Source organism: Ranitomeya imitator, chromosome 5 (assembly GCF_032444005.1).
Source record: "Ranitomeya imitator isolate aRanImi1 chromosome 5, aRanImi1.pri, whole genome shotgun sequence".
Classification (NCBI taxonomy): domain Eukaryota; kingdom Metazoa; phylum Chordata; class Amphibia; order Anura; family Dendrobatidae; genus Ranitomeya; species Ranitomeya imitator.
In genome coordinates, this window is record NC_091286.1 from 257,888,275 (window position 1) to 257,894,969 (window position 6,695).

Genomic DNA, 6,695 nt, shown 5'->3' on the forward strand with positions numbered 1-6,695 from the left:
ACAGGTGGGCCGTTTGTTCTATTTATTGGGATGGTATTTATACAGGGTTTGGGACACATGTTGGTACTTCCCCTGACGAAGCCCTCTCTTGAAGGGCGATACGCGTGGGGCTGCTCTGGTCCCTGTCCTGCTTGCTTGCCTGGCTACCCACGGACCCCGCTCTGGTCACCATTTGGGTAACCCCTTCTTCTAGTGCTCTGAGGTTTTTCCTGGCGGTTCCAGTGCTCTCCTCTTTTTTTTTTTTTTTTTCTCCCACTATTATTTTGGGATCCTGTTGCCTTACTGGCTTAGGGTAGATATTTTTGTCCCATGAGCCGTTCGGGCTAAATGCACTATTTGGGTGTTTACTGGCCACTTAGGATTTTGTATACATCCGCCTGGGTTGGTTAGTTTGTCCTGTGAGCTGGCCACGTATGGTCTGCATCTAGTCCTAGGGTACAGGCAGGCTTATAGCATTGGTTATCAGTATGCTTATTATGGGTTATATATATTATTGTACTCTGTATTTACTGAGTGTTATGGACAGGGCCTTGCCTTTCTGTTTTTAAGTATGTTTTATTATGTTGTGTGTCAATAAAATCTTGTGTTTTTTCCTACATTATGTTTTCATTTTTTATACGTGGTGTGCATAACTGGAGTGATACTTTTCTTTCTGCTGGTTATATTTGGTCGTTTTGTCACTCGCTTGCACCCCGTATTTATGGATATATTTTTTTATATTAGGTTTATATGTTGGTAGTGCGCCCTATTTCATTGCTTATTCCAAAAAGTGTCTTTTCCCACTGTTTTGGTGGGATTTTTCATACTGGGCTGCACACGTCCTATTTGGGACTAATTGATAGTATTGCTCTGGAACACTGACTACTGAGTGGGTGTTCTGTTATTATTGCTTCTTTACTTTACGGCTGTTCTTTGTGACACCACTTGCTGGGTGGGTATTGCTGCATTATTTTTTCTGTTTTTTTTTTTTTTTTTTTTTTGTTTTGTTTTTACGTTTTTCCATATATCTCTTCTTTTTACAGTCTACATTTTGGATTTTCTACCTGCTGGATATGGATTGGGACTCCCGTGAGGCAGCCTGGCAGGCTCAATCGGCCAACATCTTTATACCTGGGGATGCTCCGGTACCGGATTCTGATTTCTCTAAACTGTCCACAGATTTAACATCAGCCCATAGGTTGGGGATTAGACTATGGTGGAACATCCGTAGTCTAGAAGAATACCTTAGGTTGAATATTGTCCCTCGGGGCCTTAGGGTTCCCATTTATCCAGCGTGGGAACCTTCATCTGCATTTCGGACCACATGGGAACAGGGCCTATTGAAATGCTCTAGCATCATCATGAACATGCTGCTGGAACATGACAGGGAGTTATTATTTAATACTAAGATCAGGGTTAAGGATCTGGAGGGTCAACTCCTTAAATTTGATGATGCTAAACAAGTCCAACCTTTCAGGGCTAGGCTCAAGGAAAATTTAGATAAATATGAAAGGGATATTGTCAACAAAAAGAAATCTAAGTTTTCCAGGGACCGCTCCGATTTTGAGTCGGCCAGGGCATTCCAATGGCGGCACCAGGGCAACCAGAGACGGGCGCCTCCAGTTCAGAGGACCAGGATCCAAGCACAGGAGTCTACTAGAGGTGCAGACTTCACCTCAGAGAGTGATTTTTTATCTTCGGCGGAAAGCGAGGTAGACGTCGGATCAGAAGGGGCCGTAAGCGCTGTCCCAATGTCACCACGAATAACGAGATTTGGGGGACGACGACCACAGGTCCAGAAACCACACAGGAACCGTCGCAGATACTAATGGGTCCCTCTTCCGGGGCTGTCTTGGGACCAATGGTGGCATCGGATAATTTGTTGCAGGTCATTAACCTTTCTGATCATGTTCTTTCCGCTACAGAACTGAGAGTTCTTCAGAGGGGTTTGACTTTCTCCCCTTCACAAACCGCGGATAAGTTCACTTTAGTTAAGGACTTGTATCTGTTTTGCAGGCACCTGGTTCTTCGAGTCTTACACAACAGGCCCCAGACTATGAGGGATCTCGACCAGACGGACCAGCAGGTTATGCAGGATCTTTTACGACTACTCCAGGAGAACGAGTCGGGTGGAGGTAGGAATCGGTTTCCATACCGCAACAGGTCCATCGTGGCACCCCCTTTTTCTCTAGTACCATCTGTCAGGGTTTTCTTCGAATTAACTAAAAAAGACATCATGTCCATGCCCTTAAGACCATTGCTTCCTTCCAATTTGAGTAGGGAGGAAAAACGGGCTTTGTCTGACCTCAAGAACAATGATTTGTTCTTGATTAAAGAAGCGGACAAGGGGGGCAACGTGGTCCTTTGGCCACATACCCTCTACTTGGAGGAAGCCAACCGGCAACTAGGGAATCAGAGGTTTTACAAAAAGCTTCCATCAGATCCCTCGGCTGTGTTTGGTGCTCGCCTTAGAGCCCTTCTGGAGCGTGCCAGAGACCTTGGTATCATCAATCACCAAGAATTCCAGTTCTTGTGGGTTGAATGCCCCATTACGGCTACATTTTATATGTTGCCCAAGGTCCATAAGGACATCCGCAGGCCACCGGGCCGGCCGATTGTGGCCAGCATCGGCAGCCTGTGTGAGAAAGCCTGTATCTATGTGGACCACTTCCTGCAACCACTAGTTAAGAACTTACCATCCTTTGTGAAGGACTCGGCACACTTTATTAATATCTGTCGCTCTTTGAAGCTTCCGCCAGGGGCTATTTTGGTGACATGTGATGTCGAGTCACTTTACTCCAACATTAGTCACGAGGATGGTATAACGGCGGTTCTATATTTTCTGGATTTGGTGGTACACTCGGACCGCATGCATGACTCTCTGGTGGTGGACCTTCTAGACTTCATCCTGAGGCATAATTACTTTCTGTTCGACAGGACATACTACCTACAAACGTCAGGTGTGGCCATGGGTGCCAGATGTGCGCCAGCCCTGGCAAACCTATTCTTGGGATGGTGGGAGGCCACGGTCATCTACCCGTCATCGACTTTCAGGAGTAGGATTGCCCATTGGTCACGATATATCGATGACGTTTTCTTCATCTGGGTAGGCACCATGGAGGAATGTAGGAGTTATATTGAGTCCTTGAATATGAATACACATAACATTCTATTGACTTACTCTATGTCATCCTCCATAGCCACGTATCTTGACCTACAGATTAGGATTGAAGAAGATGGCTCCATCTCCACCAAGCTGTTTCGGAAGCCGACGGCCACAAACAGTCTTTTAGACTACAGAAGCTTCCATCCACAGCACACCAGGGATGGAGTGCCCGTTGGGCAATTCCTGAGAGTGAGAAGGAATTGCACGTCCGATGTGGACTTTCGAGCGGAAGCACTAAGGCTCACGGATCGTTTTAAGGAAAGGCACTACCCGCACAGAAGTATCTCTACTGCTTTCCAACGAGCAAGACTCCATACTCAGGATTCCCTATTGCTTGCATCTAACAAGGTACGTGATGATAAACCTAGGTTTATCACGGGCTATAATAATAACTGGGGTGGCCTTAAGGCGATTTTGCGCAGGCACTGGGACATTCTGACGACGGACCTTCAAACTGCTGATGTGGTCAGTGCACAACCCCTATTGGTAGCTAGAAGGGCCCCTAATTTTAGGGATATACTATCTAGGAGCCACTATAGGAGACGGACTGTGAGTATCAATCGGGGCATTAAACTCCGAGGTTCGTTTGCCTGTGGTGGTTGCAGCATTTGCCCGCATATGGGGACCACAAGACTTTTTTGTTCATCCCCAGAATGGTAGTCGGCACAGACTTCTTTCATACATAAACTGTAGGACTACGTGCGTTATCTACGCCCTTATTTGCCCGTGTCAGCTTATATATGTGGGTCAAACGTCGCAGGAATTGCGACGGAGAGTGCAGAAGCACTTCTCCACCATTAATCTGGCTTCCAATGATGCATCCAAGGGTAAAGTTCTCACCCCTGTGGCGGCCCACTTTCTTGCTCATCATGCGGGCAGGGTTACCAATACCAAGGTGGTTGGCCTGGAGCATGTCCTTGTCTCTAATAGGGGGGGCCCACTCAAGCCATCCCTGTTACGCCGTGAATCCCGTTGGATTTTCAATCTGTCTTCTGTTACCCCAACAGGTCTCAATGAAGAACTCCTTTTTACGGGCTTCCTGGGATGAGATCTGTCTGGTTGGTTATCTCATGGTTTGGTGCCTCTTTGGACTGGATGGGTCTGGATTCCTCTTCCTTCTCTAGAGTCGTCCCGGATGGACCTCGTGTATACTCCGCCTATTGGGAATCACTTTTTCCTCCAATCTAAAGTGGACTCTCTACGTTCTAATTGGACTTTTTTGAGGATTCATCTATATTACGATCGGCGCCTTACTGTGTCTGCGGTTGGATTTGTATAGCAACATGATGGCCTTTATTTATTTGCACTGCACTTTACATCTGCTGATGGAGTGGGCTACTCTAGTGGTAGTTCATTGGGTTTTTATTTACACCCTTCGGTGTTCTTATTAAAATATATGTACTAGATGGTATCAGGATAGGGTTTAGCCTCCATTTGCTGCACTACATACTGTGTACAGGTATTTTTGGCTCATGGGGCATCAGGACATGATGCATGTTTGACACATTATATAGGGATTCCTCTGGCTCATGGGACATCCAGGTAGTTCTTCACTTATGCTGGCTTTCATCTTGTTAGCCGGTTTGGGCATATGGTTGGGGCTGATCAGCTACTTTTGGCTGTTCTTTTCTCTTCCCTAGCCCATTGGGCATAGTTCCTGCCCCTACTCTCTTTTGGGGTTGTCCTTTATGCATAAGATAGATTTCGGTGTATTCTACCGGTACATTTGATTCCTCTGTTTTGGCATGGCTGTTATTATCTTTTCAGTCGTCCTTACGTTTCCTTCCCATACTAGTCTGTGTGTAGTATATACATGTATTTTGCTGTATATTTATTCAATAAAGATGGTGCTTATAATGACATTATTTATGCTGCAGATGTGTTTACAATACAATTGTATGGGTTGGATTTGGTTGGTGGCTGTTTCTTGGCGTGTTTGTTTATTAAAATTGCATGCCTGTGAGGTTGTCCCCCGGGGGTTGATTGCTGTGTGTGCATGTTTCTTGTCCATTTTGGGCATTCGGTACGCCTTTCTATTTTTCAGTTTCTTGATTATTTTTTATTTATTTTTTTTATTTTATTTTTTTTATTTTATTTTTTTTTTTTTTGTTATTTTTTATTTATTTATTATTATTTTATCTTTATTATTTTTTTTCTTTTTTCTTAGTTTCTCTTGGGTTTGTTATTTATTTTTATTATTATTTATTTTTTCTTAGGTTAGCGTTCCGCTGTTTACATCTATAACTAGGGCCTCTGGTACACAATTGCACCTCCATCTAGCTCCTTCTTCTGTATGTATATGTATGTGTATGCATTTGTATGCATATTTATACATGCATATATGGATATTTTGCCTTGGGACTGATCACCCCTTGGCTGGGCACACTTTTGTAGGCTCCCCAGTTCCTGTTTAGGATCTCTACCATCCTTATTATAACATATATTTTCTTAATACCTCTATCCCGTGTCTGTGCATATACATATATTTTTATAACTATGGGCTTTCCTGTTGCCAGGATTCTTTGTTCCAGCTGTTGCTTCACAGCTGGGCTTTTGGTGCTTTTGCGCCTGTGTTTTTGGCTCTCCTTCAGCTTGCTGTGTGGGTGTGGCTTTCATCGCTCACTCTGACAGCGGCCGCCTTCTCTTCCCCGCCCGGCTGGACGTGGGACTGGCTCCTTATCTCAGCTAGCTCCGGCTGCATTTTGGCTGGCACTTTCATTTCAGGACTTTCTGCACATTTGCAGCTTCTTTGCTCAGTCACAGGTGGGCCGTTTGTTCTATTTATTGGGATGGTATTTATACAGGGTTTGGGACACATGTTGGTACTTCCCCTGACGAAGCCCTCTCTTGAAGGGCGATACGCGTGGGGCTGCTCTGGTCCCTGTCCTGCTTGCTTGCCTGGCTACCCACGGACCCCGCTCTGGTCACCATTTGGGTAACCCCTTCTTCTAGTGCTCTGAGGTTTTTCCTGGCGGTTCCAGTGCTCTCCTCTTTTTTTTTTTTTTTTTTTTTTCCTCCCACTATTATTTTGGGATCCTGTTGCCTTACTGGCTTAGGGTAGATATTTTTGTCCCATGAGCCGTTCGGGCTAAATGCACTGGCCACTTAGTGTTTACTGGCCACTTAGGATTTTGTATACATCCGCCTGGGTTGGTTAGTTTGTCCTGTGAGCTGGCCACGTATGGTCTGCATCTAGTCCTAGGGTACAGGCAGGCTTATAGCATTGGTTATCAGTATGCTTATTATGGGTTATATATATTATTGTACTCTGTATTTACTGAGTGTTATGGACAGGGCCTTGCCTTTCTGTTTTTAAGTATGTTTTATTATGTTGTGTGTCAATAAAATCTTGTGTTTTTTCCTACATTATGTTTTCATTTTTTATACGTGGTGTGCATAACTGGAGTGATACTTTTCTTTCTGCTGGTTATATTTGAATCCACATAGGCATCGACGGAAATGGATGATAATGAACAAATCAGAGTCACAGACAGAATGAACTTAGACTGTAAAGTACTAATGGCAACAGGCTTATCAACCTTTTTTGTGC

At 44.6% G+C, this 6,695-nt stretch overlaps 1 long non-coding RNA gene across 1 annotated transcript; it reads left to right on the forward strand.

The window, feature by feature from the left end:
* Window positions 1-1,882: 1,882 nt before the first annotated feature.
* Window positions 1,883-5,164, forward strand: LOC138637419 (uncharacterized). Its single transcript, XR_011312393.1, has 4 exons — window positions 1,883-2,114; window positions 2,917-3,085; window positions 3,180-3,493; window positions 4,153-5,164. It is a non-coding gene; the product is annotated as an uncharacterized lncRNA (long non-coding RNA).
* Window positions 5,165-6,695: the final 1,531 nt, after the last annotated feature.